General features: G+C 43.3%; 1 pseudogene; it reads right to left on the reverse strand.

Annotated features, from left to right (window-relative positions):
* Positions 1 to 941: 941 nt before the first annotated feature.
* Positions 942 to 16528, reverse strand: LOC130129690 (crystallin J1B-like; annotated as a pseudogene).
* Between the last annotated feature and the right edge of the window lie 1444 nt (positions 16529 to 17972).

Here is a 17972-nt window from a genome sequence, read left to right on the forward strand (position 1 = left end):
AGATCTGAGGAAAGAAAAGAGCTTGGAGGTCTGGATGTAATCAGCTGCTACCTGCTGCGTGGGAGGAAGTCACAGTGAAGGAGAGTAATTAAATGACTTTCCCTCGGTAGACAACCAGTCTGCCGATAGGCACCACAGCACTCTCCATCCCACCAAATGACTGCTCACAGATTTGTACACATAAACATTTTTTCTTGTGCTCTATTTGCACAAGTATTGAATACTTTACTGTAGAATAAATAACGCAAAGACACGCATGCATCTGTTGCACTCTTGATAACGTAATGAAACAGCAGCTGACATGGAAAATGCTGCATCTTTACGTTGAAAATAAATGTTTTTTTTACATGACACACTATGCCTAACCTTTTCAAACTTGTGGTATATGCTAAAGTATAATTACCATGGTGTACATTAAATTAAAAAAAATGATGCAGAGCCTTGTCTTAAAGAATCCTCATCCATCATCTTTTCGATTGTGTTTGACTACAAGCCATGAGAAACAGTTTAAGGATTGAGACAGCGCCCTGTCTCTCCAGCTCTGTTTCTTTTACAACTAGTTTATGTCAAAGACATTAAGACTTTGGCGTCGCTTTGGATAACATACTCTTGGATGACTCTGAAAACTGTTGGGGCGTTTGCTCTGAAAAAAAAAAAAAGCGAACGTGGGAGTCAGCAGTTTTAGGAAGACTGAACAACTCATTGGAGGGAGGAAAAGGGCACAGACCCTCTGGTTGTTCCATGGCGTAAATCTCCATGTATCTGTTCTTTCACTTCAGGACAACAGAATGAGTTTCAGGCAAGTGAGGGGCTGAAACTCAATTCGTCTCTCCGCAAAACGACTCTGTCCTCCAAGCAAAAGCCCCGGGAGTATGAAAGCTCAGCGGTGTGTATAGTTCAGGGCTGTCATAAAAGCTGAATGTAAATAAGTACGAGGAAGCTTTTTGCGAAGTTCTTTATTTTAAGCACTTGTTGGCTTTCTTCATCCCTTTATATTTTTGCATGGCGTAGATCAACACACTTTGTTACACGATGCAGCTTTGACGGAACAAGGAGAATTCGAGTTCCATTCAGTGCAAGACTTTAGAACGCAACTGTCATGAATCATGACGTCAAAGCACAACTGCAACTGCAGGATTTCCTTAAAAACAAATGTTGGGGTGGCTTTCCCAGGCTGGGACTTAACTTACTGTTGAATAGAGAATCTCCGTTCAAAATGTAGTCTAATCCAGGGCTAAACTGGCCCATAAAGTGATAAATATGCTACGTATGTACTGATAGGTGACGGAATGCATGTGTTTATTCTTTTGATGCAACGCTGGTGTATTCAGAACCATCGCTGAACTAGGCATGATGAATGCTGACCACTTTTTTGGCAAGCTCATGCAAAAGGGGATATCTGAGCGTCCTGTTCCTCCATGACTCTGGGATTCCTTGCAGACCAGTCTGGAAAGACATGCAATAGAGCAAGCCGGGCATCAAACTCATTGCAAATATGTCATTATAGACAACAATGCCTGTATGAAAAGATACAGTAACACAAATGCACAGTTTTACGGTACGGCTGTCTGCCTACTGTGCCTAGTAGATACTGGAGACTGAACTACTACTACTACTACTTTCGACTGCTCCTGTTAGGGGTCCCCACAATGGATCATCCATCTCCATTTCTTCCTGTCCTCTGCATCTTCTTCTGTCACGCTCACCACATCCATAAACCTCCTCTTTGGCCTTCCTCTTCTCCTCTTCCCTGGCAGCTCCATATTCAGCATCCTTCTCCCAATATACCCAGCATCTCTCCTCCACACATGTCCAAACCATCTCAATCTTGTCTCGCTTTGTCTCCAAACCGTCCAACCCGAGTTGTCCCTCTAATATACTCGTTCCTAATCCTGTCCTTCTTCATCACTCCCAGCGAAAATCTTATCATCTTCACCCCTGCCACCTCCAGCTCTACCTCCTGTCTTTTCATCAGTGCCACTGTCTCCAAACCATATAACATAGCTGGTCTCACAACCATCTTGTAAACCTTCCCTTTAACTCTTGCTGGTACCCTTCTGTCACAAATCACTCCTGACACTCTTCTCCACCCACTCCACCCTGCCTGCACTCTCTTCTTCACCTCTCTTCTGCACTCCCCGTTACATCGGACAGTCGACCCCAAGTATTTAAACTCATATGCCTTCATCACCAATGCTCCTTGCATCCTCACCATTCCACTGTCCTCCCTCTCATGTACACATATGTATTCTGTCTTGCTCCTACTGACTTTCATTCCTCTTCTCTCCAGTGCATACCCCCACCTCCATACTGGAGACTAAACTGGGCGAGAAAATAAAGGACTTTTATATCACATACTGGCTCTGTACCATGGTTTCTATGTTTACACATGACTGTCACACCGCCTCACCTGGGCCCCGAAACAGGCTGCAATGAAGGCAGCTCGGCTGGAGGTGCATCCTCCACACCGCATGGTGTCTCTGACCGCCTCGTCCAGGCGGCTCAGCGTCAGCACGCCATGCAGCGCCCCCTGGAATGCATCGGGCAAAACTGGACAAAGAGGACCAGCTTTGGTTATGAGACGAAAACCTTTACCAGAACCCTTTTAAATTACATTCATCACACAGAAATGATGGAGTAACTATTGAGTCAAAAAGATGCAGTTGAAATTAGGGCTGGGATGATCTGCTTATCTCCCGATTCGATGCTATCATGATACCTAGGTGCCGATTCGATATGTATCGCGATTCTACATGTATTCCAATTCTATGATTTACTACGATTTTTGTTTGCTTTTTCAACACTAAACCATGGGAGAAAGTTGAATCATACTCTTCTAGAGACTTTATGTCATGAACAATGCACAGCACATGTCCGTCAGGCTTCCTGAGTTTTATTTCTGCAGCATCTTTGCTCTACTACTTATAAAAATGGTAAATAAAATACTTTTTGGGGTAAAGTGCTACAGTGCTACATGTTCCTGCTCATCGAGCTAGTGACATAAGAAAATAATAGATAAAGTAAAATGTTAGAGCCCCTGAAACCTGCAACCAGCATATACATGAGCCTTTAAATTAACACCCTTCACATATGAAGTTGAACTTGAAAGCTGTCCTTTCCTGATTAGTGATTCAGGAATAAAAAAAAATTGATTAAAAAAATTGTAAAAGGGCGTCTGGGTAGTGTAGCCGTCTATTCCGTTGTCTAACAAACAACACAGGGATCGCCGGCTCGAATCCCTGTGTTACCTCCGGCTTGGTCGGCCATCCCTACAGAAACAATTGGCCGTGTCTGCAGGTACTTAAGTGAATCGATTTTTTTTTCACAACCCCATTTGAAATGTGATGAGTAGTAACCGATGTGACTGAATTAAGATAATTACTGAGTAGAAGTGAGTAAAAAAGGGACTTTTCTGTGTCTCTAGTTTATCACCTTGTCTTTATAATATGCAGGTAAATATAATCCACATCAAACAGCGTACAGGAGGAATTCACACATCTCATGGAACCAGACTATCAGGACTCCTTTACGTCACAGGGAGGAACAGTAATGATGTGTTGAACTGGAATTTAAGGACAATATTGAATGTGGTGCTATGCCATTAGGAATGTCAAAAGATTATTTCTAAATTGAATCATTTAGATTGTATCAAACAACACATTATAATGACAAGGAAGTAAACCAGCGTCAGTCCATCACAGGGCCCACACAAACACATTCACACCTAGGGACAATTTAGCACGGCCGAGTCACCTGACCTACATGTCTTTGGACTGTGGGAGGAAACCGGAGCCCCCGGAGGAAACCCACGCAGACACGGGGAGAACATGCAAACTCCACACAGAGGATGACCCGGGACGACCCCTACCCCGGGGCTCGAACCCAGGACCTTCTTGCTGTGAGGCGACCGTGCTAACCACTGCACCACCTTGCTGCCTCAGGCAGTACCACTCCTCATGATTCATTAAGAATCGGTTATTTCTGCATACAAAATGGTCTGTAATTTAAAACGTCGACACTTTAGCTATAATGCGTTTGTCAGTAGTAATGACGTTTACTTTGCTGCTGAAGGCACTTTCACATTTGGAGGTTTTGTCGTCAACGTGACGAGTTAGCATCGAACACCATTGCTGCATCTGTTTGAGAAGTTCAGAGTTTTTCCACCAACATCTACCAAATGCACAGGATCCAGTCTGTGAAGTTGTTATTACCAGTTTATCAGCAAAGTGCCGCGTCCCCTTTTCATACACAGTCATTCTGTAAACGTTTCTGTGTTAAACGATGAAATTCTGATTTCAGAAGAAAAGCTCTTCTCGTGTGCAGGGGAAAAGTAAAGCCCCCGTCCCAGCGAAGGTGGAGACGGGCAGCTCAGCAGGGACGGGGGAGAGGAGGGAGGAAGGGGGTCATTAGCTGCAAGATCAAAGGCGAGAGGACTTTCTGAGAGGAAAAGACTACCGGATATGCTGACAGTAAACGTAAAGAGGCCATGCCAAGTCAACAGACCTGGACCCCGCTGGCACCCAGAGCCGGGCTGGCGGCCCTGCTTACCTCATGTGTTTGTGAACACAGCAGGTATGAGCTGTTGGGAGGACCTGGCTCGGTTGTCTTTCACCTGGTGGATGAACGCTTCAGCACAGACATAAGAAGAGATTTAGAAAGCATTGGTGCCAAGATGATGAACATTTCTAAGTTATTTTAGCCGTGGCTGCCTGATGCCCACAGTAATAAAGCACATGGCAGACTGTATGCTACGTGTGTTGCCTTAGATTACATCAGGTCGAAGTTGATTCAGAAAGAAGAATGCATTGGATATCCATCCATCCATCTATCCATCCATCCGCCCATCCATTACCCAAGCCGCTTATCCCACTTGGGGCTGCGGGATGCTGGAGGCTTAGGTTGCACTGGGTGTATTTCTGATATGTGGCGGCAGATCAGACAGTAAATCAGCGCCTTACCGATGACGGCCTTGTCCAGCTCCTGTGGGTTTTGTCTCTTGGGGTCGTTGAGTTGGGCCAGAACTGCATCCACAGCATTCGGGTCAGGCCCGTTCAAAATGAAATGCTCCAAAATCCTGATGTCAGACATCACACACACACACACACACACACACACACACACACACACACACACACACACACACACACACACACACACACACACAGGTTTTATTTTTATTTTTTTTTAATTTATATATACTTTATTAATCCCCATGGGGAATTTCCTCTCTGTATTTAACCCAGGAGCAGTGGGCAGCCGCTGTGCAGCACCCAGGGACCAACTCCTGTCTGTGCCTTGCTCAGGGGCACAGACAGGAGTACTAACCTTAACACGCATGTCTTTTGATGGTGGGGGAAACCAGAGCACCCGGAGAAAACCCACCGCAGACACAGGCAGAACATGCAAACTCCACACAGAGGATGATCTGGGACGACCCCAAGGTTGGACAACCCCGGGGTTCGAACCCAGGACCTTCTAGCTGTGAGGCAAGAGTGCTAAACCCTGAGCCACTGTGCTGCCTAATTTATCATTGCAAATTTGTAAAAAGTGATAATGAGGACAAATAATGGCAAAATTGTTGTGTATGTATTATATTATGATTATTATCATTATTTGTAGTAGTAGTAGTGGTGGTAGTAGTAGTGGTAGTAATAGTAGTGGTAACAGTGGTGGTAGTTTTGTTGGTATTGATCAAACTTTATATTTCCAACACTTTCCATCAGTTAAAATGCAGGGCAACTTGCTTTACGTAACGGGTTCCATAACAGAGCCTGAACAGAAGGTGAAAGGTGACGTGAGAGAAGTAATGTGTATTTGTACTGGTGGTATTATCGTCTCCACCCAGGTGGAGATGGTTTTGCCCTGTTTGTCTGCTCCTCAGTTTGTGAGCAAGTTATCTCAGAAAACAGAGAAACAGCTTCCAGCGGTATCTTGTGAGCGTGTGGGCCGTCAGTAAAGGAACCATTACTGAGATGTCGGTGGTGTAATTGCGCATACTTTCAGAGATATTTTGCAAAACAGCTTCCCCGTAGAAATGAATGGCGGCTTGGAATCTTCTGGAAAGGGAAGGGGGTCAGAGGATGTCGCAGTTTGACTGGTCGATTGAGACCATGTTAGAAACAATAAAGAAAAAAAAACACACAACCAGTATGAAATGAACCCTGCACACAACAGCTTCTGAACAAGGAAAACATTTCAAGGCATCCGGGTGCAATGGTGGTCTATTCCGTTGCCTACCAACACAGGGATCACCGGTTCGAATCCCTGTGTTACCCCCGGCTTGGTCGGGCGTCCCTACAGACACAATTGGCCGTGTCTGTGGGTGGGAAGCTGGATGTGGGTATGTGCCCTGGTCGCTGCACTAGCGCCTCCTCTGGTCGGTCAGGGCGCCTGTTCGGGGGGGAGGGGGAACTGAGGGGGAATAGCATGATCCTCCCACGCGTTACGTCCCCCTGGTGAAACTCCTCACTGTCAGGTGAAAAGAAGCAGCTGGCAACTCCACGTGTATGGAGGAGGCATGTGGTAGTCTGCAGCCCTCTCCGGATCGGCAGAGGGGGTGGAGCAGCGACCGGGACGGCTCGGAAGAGGGGGGTAATTGGCCAAGTACAATTGGGGAGAAACATTACACAAAAGGAGCAGGATGAAGTGAACACTTATTTCCTCCTATATCTTTAGAACTGTAGACAGTTCACCAGCTCGACAACACTTTCAGCTGCAAGACACATGTTGTCCAGGAAATGCTGGAGGTCTGCACTGTGCAGCACGCTTGTTCTTGTTGTGTCCGTTCATATTTGTTCACCTGTGCCGGCTTACCTTGCTGCCACCAGTGTGACGGCCACACACAAGTCATTATTCTGGGTGAGCCTTGTGGCCGCCTCCACTTTCTCCAGCATCTCAGCCCGTCCAGCGTACATGGCCACCACAGGAGCCAGCTTAGTGATGCCATCCATCTGACAGTCTACAGGACAGCCTAACACACACACACACACACAAACACACACACACACACAAACGAGTATGACTTATCATGGTGTCATCAAATGAGGAAATTCTACTTTTGTGCATGTACATAGGAGCATCTGCATTTCTTTATTTGGTGTGTGTGTGTGTGTGTGTATGTGTGTGTGTGTGTGTGTGTGTGTGTGTGTTTGTGTGTTACCGGGTTCTGCTTTTCCAGCATCCACATTTCTCATAAAAGCTTTCAGGCTTGCGTTTCTCCACGGACCATCAATGGGCAGGACAGCTTTAGGACCTGCAGGATTAATAAAAAAAGAACTGGAATTTTAGATGATTTGTGTGTGTGTGTGTGTGGGGGGGTTGGGTTAGTCCTTCATTTTACTGTCTATAGACGGAGTAGATACTGAATGTTTTACTGTCTATAGACGGAGTCAATACTGAATGTTTTACTGTCTATAGACGGAGTCAATACTGAATGTTTCACTGTCTATAGACGGAGTTGATATTGAATGTTTTACTGTCTATAGACGGAGTCGATACTGAATGTTTTACTGTCTATAGACGGAGTCGATACTGAATGTTTTACTGTCTATAGACGGAGCTGATATTGAATGTTTTACTGTCTATAGACGGAGTTGATACTGAAAGAGTATCTGAGTTGAGATGTTCGGGTGTAATAATGGATGACAAACACATGGAAATCTCACATAGCATATGTAAAAACAAAGGTGTCTAAGAATATTTCTGTTTTGAACAAAGCAAAGTACGTGTTAAATCACAAGGTAATACGAATTCTGTACTGTTCACTTATTTTGCCATACTTCAGTTACTGTGTGGAAGTGTGGGGCAGCACGTACATGAGCAACATAAAGCCATTGTTTATATTACAGAAAAGAGCAGTAAGAATTATCAGTAAAGTGGGTCCAAGAGAACACACAAACGGACTGTTTATTACGGCAGGATTAGTAAAGATTTAGTTGAGTTACAGACATTGTTAGTTATGTACAGGGCAGAAAGCAGAATATTACCAGAAGATTTTAAAAATTATTTGTTTTTAGTTCAAAGCACGAGGACCATAGAGGGAAATTTAATTTTAAACATCAGTATACACGTACTTCTTTAAAGCAGATGTGTATTTCGGCATGTGGCGTCAAACTATGGAATTCTTTAGAGAACGATCTAAAGGGTTGTATAAATAACTTTCACTTCAAGAACATGTATAAGGAAAGAATAATGAGACAATATGGAGTTGTCGGTAATGGGTTTTCAGTTGATGGTGAATTATTGACTATGGCTTTTTGGTTCTTTTTCATTTCTCATGTTGCTGTAAGTATTAGTTGTTGAGTAACTGACTGACAGACCATCTAGTCTGTTGTTTATTTATGTTTGAGTAAGGGGCAGGTAAAATGAGATTTTTCTTCTCCCCGCTCCTTTTCAATCATGGAATGTGTAAATTGATTTGTGTTTGATTGTGAATTGCTTGTTTCTGTCTGGAGCTGTGCATTACCATGAGTGGATTAAATAATAATGAAATGAAAAAATGAAAAATTTGCCAGCTTCCTTCTTCAAAGCCTTTCATGCATGCTGTGTAGATGCCCACAGAGAAGGGAAAACAATCCTGTCTTGCTCCTACAGGGGGTTGGTTGCCAGGCCATACATATTTCATACATTTCATCTGTTTAACCCAGTTGTCCTTCTGAGCAGCAACTGCATACTGTGTTTTTGTTGGCTTTATCTATTACGAGTCACGTCAGCGCTGACTTATTTGTCCGTTGATGACTTTGCATTGCTTGTTGGAATAATGGGAGGCTAGCTGCAGCAATAGCCAGTTAAAGGATGGCTGTTGTTTTTTTTTACAACCAGGGTCTTATTTTCATAGTTTTTTTTCCATAATGCATATTGGTTAGGATCTCATTTTGCTCACCATCTTCATCTTGTAGATGTTGGACAGGGGACCACCGCTGGACTCAGCTTTACAACGGTGTCTTATGGGACAAGTGATCGGGCGTCTTTAAACAACAAACCCCCCTAGTGTGTCAGTCAGACTGTGTCCATGACTGTCCATCATCTATGACTTCTCTATTGTGCCGGCTGGCTAGTTTATAGATGTTACTACTACCTACGGTAAGTATAGGCTGCTACTTCCTGCAGGCTGAACCAGGAAGTAGATCAGCCATGTCATCCACCGTTGACCATATCGGACATCTCACATCATAATTTGACTTTCATTTTCACTTCCAGATACGTGGTTTAGCTCATTGGGTTGAAGTAAGCCATCAACACATAAGCGGTAAAAGTTGACCTCACTGCTGGGTTAAGCACAGAACAGCTAGCGCAATTAGCTCAAACAGCATCGTAGCCCTACAAGCCATCCGGTGCTTGTATAACCAAAGTGAGAGCTGTGTCCGCATTCTCGGCACAAAGTCAAACACGTTTTCGGTAGGTGTCGGACTCCGCCAAGGTTGTCCCTTGTCTCCGATTCTGTTTGTGATAATCATGGACAGAATCTCAAGGCGCAGCCAAGGTGAGGAGTGTGTCCGTTTTGGGAACCTCGGATTGCATCTCTGCTCTTCGCAGATGATGTGGTTTTGTTGGCTTCATCAGAACACAACCTCCAGTGCGCACTGGGGCGGTTTGCAGCTGAGTTTGAAATGGCTGGGAGTCAGCACCTCCAAGTCTGAGACTGTGGTTCTCTACCGGAAAGTAGTGCATTGCTCCCTCCGGGTTGGGGATGAGTTATTGCCTCAAGTGAAGGAGTTCAGTTCAAGTATCTCGGGGTCTTGTTCGTGAGTGAGGGTAGGATGGAGTGGAAGATTGACAGGCGGATTGGTGCAGCATCAGCAGTAATGCAGACAGTGTACCGGACCGTTGTGGTGAAGAGGGAGCTGAGCCGGGAGGCAAAGCTCTCAATTTACCAGTCAGTCTTCTTTCCAACCCTCACCTATGATCCTGAGCTTTGGGTAGTGACCGAAAGGGTGAGATCACAGATACAAGCGGCTGAAATGAGTTTCCTCTGTAGGGTGTCTGTGCTCAGCCTTAGAAGATAGGGTGAAGAGCTCAGATATCCGGAGGGAGCTCTGAGTAGAGCAGTGGCTCTACTCCGGAGCCAGTTGTGGTGGTTCGGGCATCTAATCAGGATGCCTGGATGCCCCCTGGGCGCCTTCCTTTGGAGGTTTTCCGGGCACATTCAACTTGGAGGAGACCCTGGGGTAGACCCAGAACTCACTGGAGGGACTACATGTCCAGTCTGGCCTGGGAACGTCTTGGGATCCCCAGGAGGAGCTGGAGGGTGTTGCTGAGGAGAGGGACGTCTGGAGCGCCCTACTTAGCTTGCTGCCACAGTGACCCAACCCCACAGAAGCGGCTGATGATGAGATGAGATGAATATTGCAGCCAAAATTTCTCGTCATAGTTAGTTTTGTTGACAACAGATAAGTCATTTGAGAGGTCAACAGCAAACGGGATTCAAAATTCAATCAGTTTAAACTTTGAGAGCAGCGGTAAAGCAGACAATCTGGGTGGTCTGCCTCGCCAAAAGTAGCGATGCTGCTAGTTTGGGTGAGGCCGCTCTCTTCATTGCAAATGAAAGGCTCCACTGGCACACAGCAGCTTTTCTTCCCATCATGTGTTGTTGGCTTTGGACTTTGCTGAAAAATGTCTGATGCACGTGTTCAGTTGCCTTATAAGACACCGTTGTAAAGCTGAGTCCAGCGGTGGTCCTACATCTTAAATTTACAAAATGAAGCCGGTGAGCAAAATGATATCATAACCAATATGCACAATGGTAAAAACTAAAAAAATAAGACCCAGGCTGCAAAAAAATGCAATTATTCTTTCTTGAGTGTCTTGTGGTTACTTGTGGTGAATGGTTTACTTGTATATGAATATGCACGGAAACCTGTCAGCAAAAACATCAAATTCCCAAATAGGGATTGGCTGAATTTTCTGAAATTCAAAAATAAAATTTTTGCCAAAATGTTTTAAAATTGGCTGAAAAGTGAATTTTCTGTCGCCATCAGGGCGTCGTTACGTTTTACCTGCTTGTAAAACTCACCGTTATTCTAAACCATTCATACCTGTTGCAACTCCATCATTAAACGCTCCATAGTGTTTTTTTTATCAGATTTTCTTATTGTCTTTATCAAGTTCATCTTATTATGTACTTCCATAGAGTTTATAGATTTTATTCCACATTAGCTCCCTGAGGTGTTATTAGTTATTGTTTGTGCTATTTGTTTGTTTGTATGTTATTGTGTTTTATGTTCACAAGCTTCTCCAAACAAACTACCCCTAGCAGGATTGATAAAGTTGTTTGTATTGTATTGTATTGTATTGTACTGTATTGTGTTGTATTGTACCGTATTGTGTTGTATTGTACTGTGTTGTATTGTGTTGTGTTGTACTGTATTGTATTGTATTGTATTGTATTGTATTGTATTGTATTGTGTTGTGTTGTGTTGTACTGAATAACAACCGAGGAGAAGGAGGTCTGGCTGTATGTAACGCCTTTATGAAAAGGGAATGCCTCTTGATTAGCAGTTATGCATGGTGAAGTGTGTGTTACCAGAGACAGACAGGCCGAGGCCCTACCAGCCCTATGAGCGCGTTAAGCTTAATGACTTGTCTCGCTTGATATGGACATGCTGTGTTTGTTATTGGGTCAGATGGTCTGTTTTACAGCTCAGCAGAAGAAATGCAGCTGTTAGCTTCCTGTACCTCCTTTCTGTCTGTAGGGATCGTTGAGAGGCAAGTCGTACACAGTTCCCGGGCCAAAGAACTTGTAGATGCTCTCGGTCAAGTCTTCCACGTTGACATCTGTTAACACAACAAATCATCTGTGTAAAGCGTTAGGCTTCGCTCCATCTTTATCTGCAGTTTATAGGGACGTCAACAAATCATTATACTCCAGCGCACAAGCTTTTTCACATCTTCTTAATCCCCTACTTGACTGACGTCTGGGGTCCATTTGCTAGTCTTCTGGACAGCCTACACATTGTCACTGAAAACCCAGAGGGGCTGGTAACCTCTTAGAAAAGCTCTTGTGCAGCTCTGGGAGTGGCCATTTTGCAGATAGATGGTGGATGTGTTGCGTTTGTGGCTTTTTTTGGGCCTTTTTTACCTTTATTAGACAGCAACAGTGAAGAGGCAGACAGGAAATGGGACAAAGAGCAAGAGAGAGAGAGAGAGAGAGAGAGAGAGAGAGAGAGAGAGAGAGAGAGAGAGAGAGAGAGAGGGGTATGACATGCAACAAAGGTCGCCGGCTGGCATCAAACCGGCGATGGTTGTGACCATGTGGTATCCCACTGTAGCCACTTCTCTACAGAGGCACCCATCATCTATTCTTTTCTTTACCTCCACACCGACTCAGTGAGTCCAAAAGCACGTATGCCTGGTCTCCGTAGCAGGTCTGCTCCCCAGTGGTCCTGCGGTAGAACGGGTTCGCTGACTGAGGGCGAAACTCAGGACATGGCTCCAGGTCAGACAAGAGCTCCTTCAGCTTATCTGGGTTGTAAATCCAATGCATGGGCTGGGCTGCATGGATGGAGATGGAGATGGAGATGGAGATGGAGAGAGGGGAGGGGGAGGGAGGTGGAGGGGGGGGGGAGAGAGAGAGAATATCATCATTATTTTCCTGCTTTTTTATCGTGTTTTTCACTCACTGCTCATTTACTGCTAACATTCATATTGACTTAACTGTCAATACAAATGTAGCGTTGTTGTCATGCCAGTAAAGTTAACTGAATGACAGACAGACAGATGGTCGGACGGACTTGACAGACAGACAGACAGACAGATGGACAGACAGACAGATTTGACAGACAGAAAGATCTGACAGACAGACAGATAGAAGGATTTGACAGACAGAAAGATTTGACAGACAGATGGACACAGACAGACAGACAGACAGACAGACAGACAGACAGACAGACAAACTTGAGACAGACAGATTTGACAGACAGAAAGATTTGACAGACAGATGGACAGACAGACACAGATGGACAGACAGACTTGAAAGACAGATGGACAGACTCGACAGACAGAAAGATTTGACAGACAGAAAGATTTGACAGACAGACACACAAACAGACAGACAGACAGATGGATGGACAGATGGGCAGACTGTTTTGTTTTCTTCACTTAAAACATGTGAACTCCATACATAGCAGACACAACTCTATATCCATGCAAGAAGGTCTGCAGTGTGATGTGTATCGACACTGTGTCCACCGTAATACTCACAACATATTATCATATAATGTCATTACCAGTTCTTATGGACTGAAAAGCTTCAGCGATATTGGTCACTTCCTGTCAAGACGATCACGCTTCTTGAAATTGTAATTGAATTGGAGTTGACACACGTCAGATGGAGAGAGAGATGGGAGAAGGTAGGTTTTCTTTATTTGGTCTATTTAAATCTATGTACCGTCTGTTAAAAGTAGGTTGTAATCATCACACTGCTCATCGAGTCCACCGGCATACAGTAACACAATTACAGGCTCATTTTCTGTCTGTTGAACTGGGTTGGCTGTGTTTGTTCTTTTTGTGCCATTTTCTAAGCTGCTGCTCTTCTCAAAGCTTACATATTAAGTTTATGCAACTTAAACATCTAGAGGACCACCTGCAGCGTTATGGACAGCAGCAGACGTGCAGAGGTCCCTCTGTCTGTACGGCTGATGATGGTGTTTGTCTGGAAGACTTGAAAAACAGATAACAGCTTGAAACCAGCTTGTTTTTCACATTGTGGGACAGTCATTAGCGCTCAGAGACCCCATTCAGCATCACTGCACAGTGGTGCCACAACTGCTTCACCATGTGTGCACATGGAGATGTCAACTCCATCCACGCTCAAGTGATCTGCTGGATTCTTTACAGCACAAAATGGACTGAAAGTGCAACAGTTGGTTTTGCATATTTTAAATCTGTTTACTTCCAAATTTTATTGACTGAAAATATTGGCCATCATCGCCAGACATTAAAAATACAATAAAATAACATGGACAATTGAGACAACTGTCCATGCCTGAAACCAAGTTGAGAGCCAACAGCTCAGACCCATATACTATACACCACATAGCTTTTGGTTGACACTATCTTACATGAGCTGACAAAGTACCTCCTCTATGCTGATCTATTACTTGTTTTTAAGTCTTTAAATGGGCTGGCACCATCTTATTTATCCGAGCTAATACATTACCAAACACCAGTCAGAGCACTCAGGTCAACGAAACAGATGCTCTTACATGTTCCCAGATCCAGGCTTAAGAACAGGGGTGACAGAGCCTCTGCAGTGGCTGCTGCCCCTGATCTCTGGCACAACTTAGCAGAACACATAAGATCTGCTCAGACCCTACAGACTTTTAAATCTTGGTTAAAGACCTACCTCTTCTTGCTGGCATTCACTTCAAGTTGAAGTTGACACCGTGATTTTATTGTGCAAATATACTTTTACTCTTATGTTTTATTGTTTATATTTTAAATTATTTATTGTATTATGTCTTCTTTACATAAATTTTTATATTCACGTTTCACTTATTTTATATTGTATTTTAAGCTTGTGCAGCACTTTGGTTCAACTGTGGTTGTTTTAAATGTGCTATATAAATAAACTGGACTTGACTTGATCTGACCAAATTTTCTGAAAGCGATGTGAAAATCTTATTAGTTATGTAATAGCTCCATAGCTAAGTATTTTCTTATCCAGTCTTATATAACATGTAGTGAACCAGGGTGCTGGAAAGGTTTTGTCGAGATATCTTGAATTTCAGCAGCTACTACTACTACTACTACTACTTTTGGCTGCTCCTGTTAGGGACCACCACAGCGAATCATTCGTTTCCATCTCTTCTTGTCCTCTGCATCTTCCTCTGTCACACCAGCCATCACCATTGCAAACAAGAAAGGGCTCAGAGCTGATCCTTGATGTAATCCTACCTCCACCTTGAACCCATCTGTCATTCCAACCGCATATCTCACCACTGTCACGTTTCCCTCATACATATCCTGCACCACTCGTTCATACTTCTCTGCAGCTCCCGAATTTCAGCAGCTACTGACCCTCTTAATTCTTCCTGTCAAACAAAAGTCTGGGAAATGTTGTATTTGTTTAAGTTATAGGCTTCAAATTAGGAGAAAGTACACATTTGAGAAAGTTCTGTCAGGTTTAAGATCAGTATATATGGCATGGAACGTGTCCTAAGGTAGAAAAGGGCATTCTAAAACTCTATCTTAACCCTTCTTCTACATTTTCAGAGTGAACCTTGAAATTTATAGACCAATTATCTTTAGTGATCGATCCAGTCCCACCAAACACCTGTCAGTTTACTTGCAGTTTCAGTTTCAGCCACCGTTCTGTCAGGTGTGTAACTGTATCTGACCACTAGGGGCGCAGTTCCCGCTTTCTCACTCTCAAAGTGACCCATGTGATCAACATGAACTTTTTGCCCCGTCAAACATTTACATTCCCCCCCAGTTTCCTCACGGTTATGCCTTTTTCAGTCACTGCCCCCTTCTTTTTTTTTTGTAAAGGAAATTGTAAAATTTTAATTTAGAAATTAGCAATAACATAGTTTCATTATTATAGTAGTTGTAGTGGTGGTAGCAGTAGTAGCAGCACCACTTTTACTTTTATTTGCACCATCATCTGCTTATATCCACTTATATTATTATCTTATTGTTTTACTCTACTTTTTATGTTGTATTAGTGTTTCCCTGTCACACATTTCTTTTCATTTTCTATTAACTGCTTGATGGTCTCTGTTTTATCTGTTGTTTATTTGTTGTGGTGCACTTTGAACTACATTTTCTGTATGAAAGGTGCAATAGGCACCAAGTCTAAGTAAGTAAGTAGTAGTCAGGGCAGTAGCAGAAGTAGTATTATAGGCGTATATGACATTTCACCTTGCTGGCTTGGAGCACCCGTTGGTTTCAGTGGGACTCTGACAACGTTCTGATTGTCAGGATACGTGATAAATTTCATTGTCAACATGAAAATGTGCTGCTTCTAATTTAAAACGTAAAAGAGGGAAATGATGGGGAGATTCTCGTCCCATTCTATCCCATCAAAGACGCAGTTAGTATGATTTACCCGGCGCCTGTCCATCTTACCTGCTGCATCTGCCACAGCTGCCCCGATAACTGCCCCAATGCACCTCTCTGCCACAGTCAAGGCCATCTGGTCTCCTTAGACAAACAATGAAAGCAGATGGTTCACCCCACAAAACTCTACATATATGTTGAGAGTAAAAACAAAAGCCCTTTTCCTTATTTTTATGTCTCACAACCTGAACTAAGAGTCTAACTCCCAAATAAGATTTTTTTTTTTTTTTAGAAAAAAAGGCCTCGTTACTCTGTTTACGCTGCTCAAAGGTAGCATGAGTTACACAGCATGTTATCCCAGACATAGTAATTACATTAACTTGTGCAGGTCAATGTCAGCATGTGTTGAACTGTAGTTTTTACCAATATTATGTACAGCAGGAAAAGTGTTCTTACCACACAGCCCCTCCGGCACCACACAACGGCCAACTCACCACCGCTGTGACGAGTGGACCGTTGCTGTCAGTCATGTGATGTAGTATGGGGAGGGGGAGGAGAGGGCTGACTGATAAGCAGACGCCTATAATAACTAACATGGAGACCTATCAGAGGTCCCCATCTTTAGCGTGAGGCGCCCGTTTTGACAAAAAGGGGCTTGTGGTATTCAACAGATGGGCACGGTCCCTGAAATTGGATTGGAAATACATTCTTGTTGTCATAAATGAATTAGATGTTGTAAAATCAACTTTCGAAGCAGGACCTTCCGTGCATGAAGTGGAAGGGATACCTCTAATGGAATATTTATGTCTCGACTACATTTCACTGCACAAGAAAAACTTTTGCTTAGTTTTGAAAGAAAGTATTGAATTTCTCCAATAATACCACAATATAATGGAAATTGCCACCGATGATTGATTCTGCAGACTTGTGACTTCCTGGAGGATACTGGGAACTCCAGACTAGGAGCTAAGTTTCTAAGCAAACGCCGTTTTAGTCTTGAGATTAAAGCGCCCCAATTAGATTGACAAACCATTTGTGTATGCTAGCCACTAGGGCTTGCTATCGTCTTACAATTATAATTTGCAATTTCATTTAGCATTAAGCAGTATCGCTACCTGAATACAGTGTCCAATGTTACGCTACAGACTATCGAGATGAGCAGTAAAGAATTTGGACAGATGCAGTGCATAATTTTTTGAAACACCAGATGAAACTGTCGCTACAATTCTGAGGATTTACAAGCAAACAGTTGTTCGTTTTGCTTCGTTCTGTCACTGACGTATTTAAAGTCAGACCAAAATCAATAATCAGATTTAACTTGTCATGTCCATAAACCTTCAACACGGCATAATAAAACATTCAGCAACTTTTTTTTTTAAACGTTGTCTTTTTAATACCTTTATTCACAACTGTGCTCTTTAAGGACAGGATGCTGTGTTGCTGTAAAGCCCTTTTCGCATATTTGTATTTGTGATCTTGGGCTATACAAATAAGTGACTTGACTCGGTTGTCTCACACACTGTGAGGGAGCGGTCTAGTCCTCATTAATATTCATGAGCGGACACCTGAGTGACAATTATGAGCAAGGGTTGATATGTTATGGGCGGGCGGGGCTTAATATGTTGATGATTTGATCCGATTGGCTGTTTGTAAAACAAGTGTCTGACGACATCACGGGTATCAGAAAAAATAATTGCTGAGTGAAGCTGAACCACAGGGACTTTTTTAAAAAGAGACAAATATAAACCTGAATTCTACCTTTTATCAAGTTTGTCCGGTAAAATGAGACAGTACAAGATGCATGATGGTTTTGTTAAAAAATATTAGTGTTTCAATTTGGTTTCAACTTTAGGACAGTGGTTAATACACAAATATCAAAATCATGAACTCTTGAAGTTGCTCATTTTAACGGTTATTGTCAGGTAAAACCAGCTAAATCATAGTAAAATGATTCAGGGGATGGCATTTAACATCTT

The sequence above is a fragment of the Lampris incognitus genome, chromosome 19 (genome assembly GCF_029633865.1).
Source record: "Lampris incognitus isolate fLamInc1 chromosome 19, fLamInc1.hap2, whole genome shotgun sequence".
NCBI classification, from domain to species: Eukaryota; Metazoa; Chordata; class Actinopteri; order Lampriformes; family Lampridae; genus Lampris; species Lampris incognitus.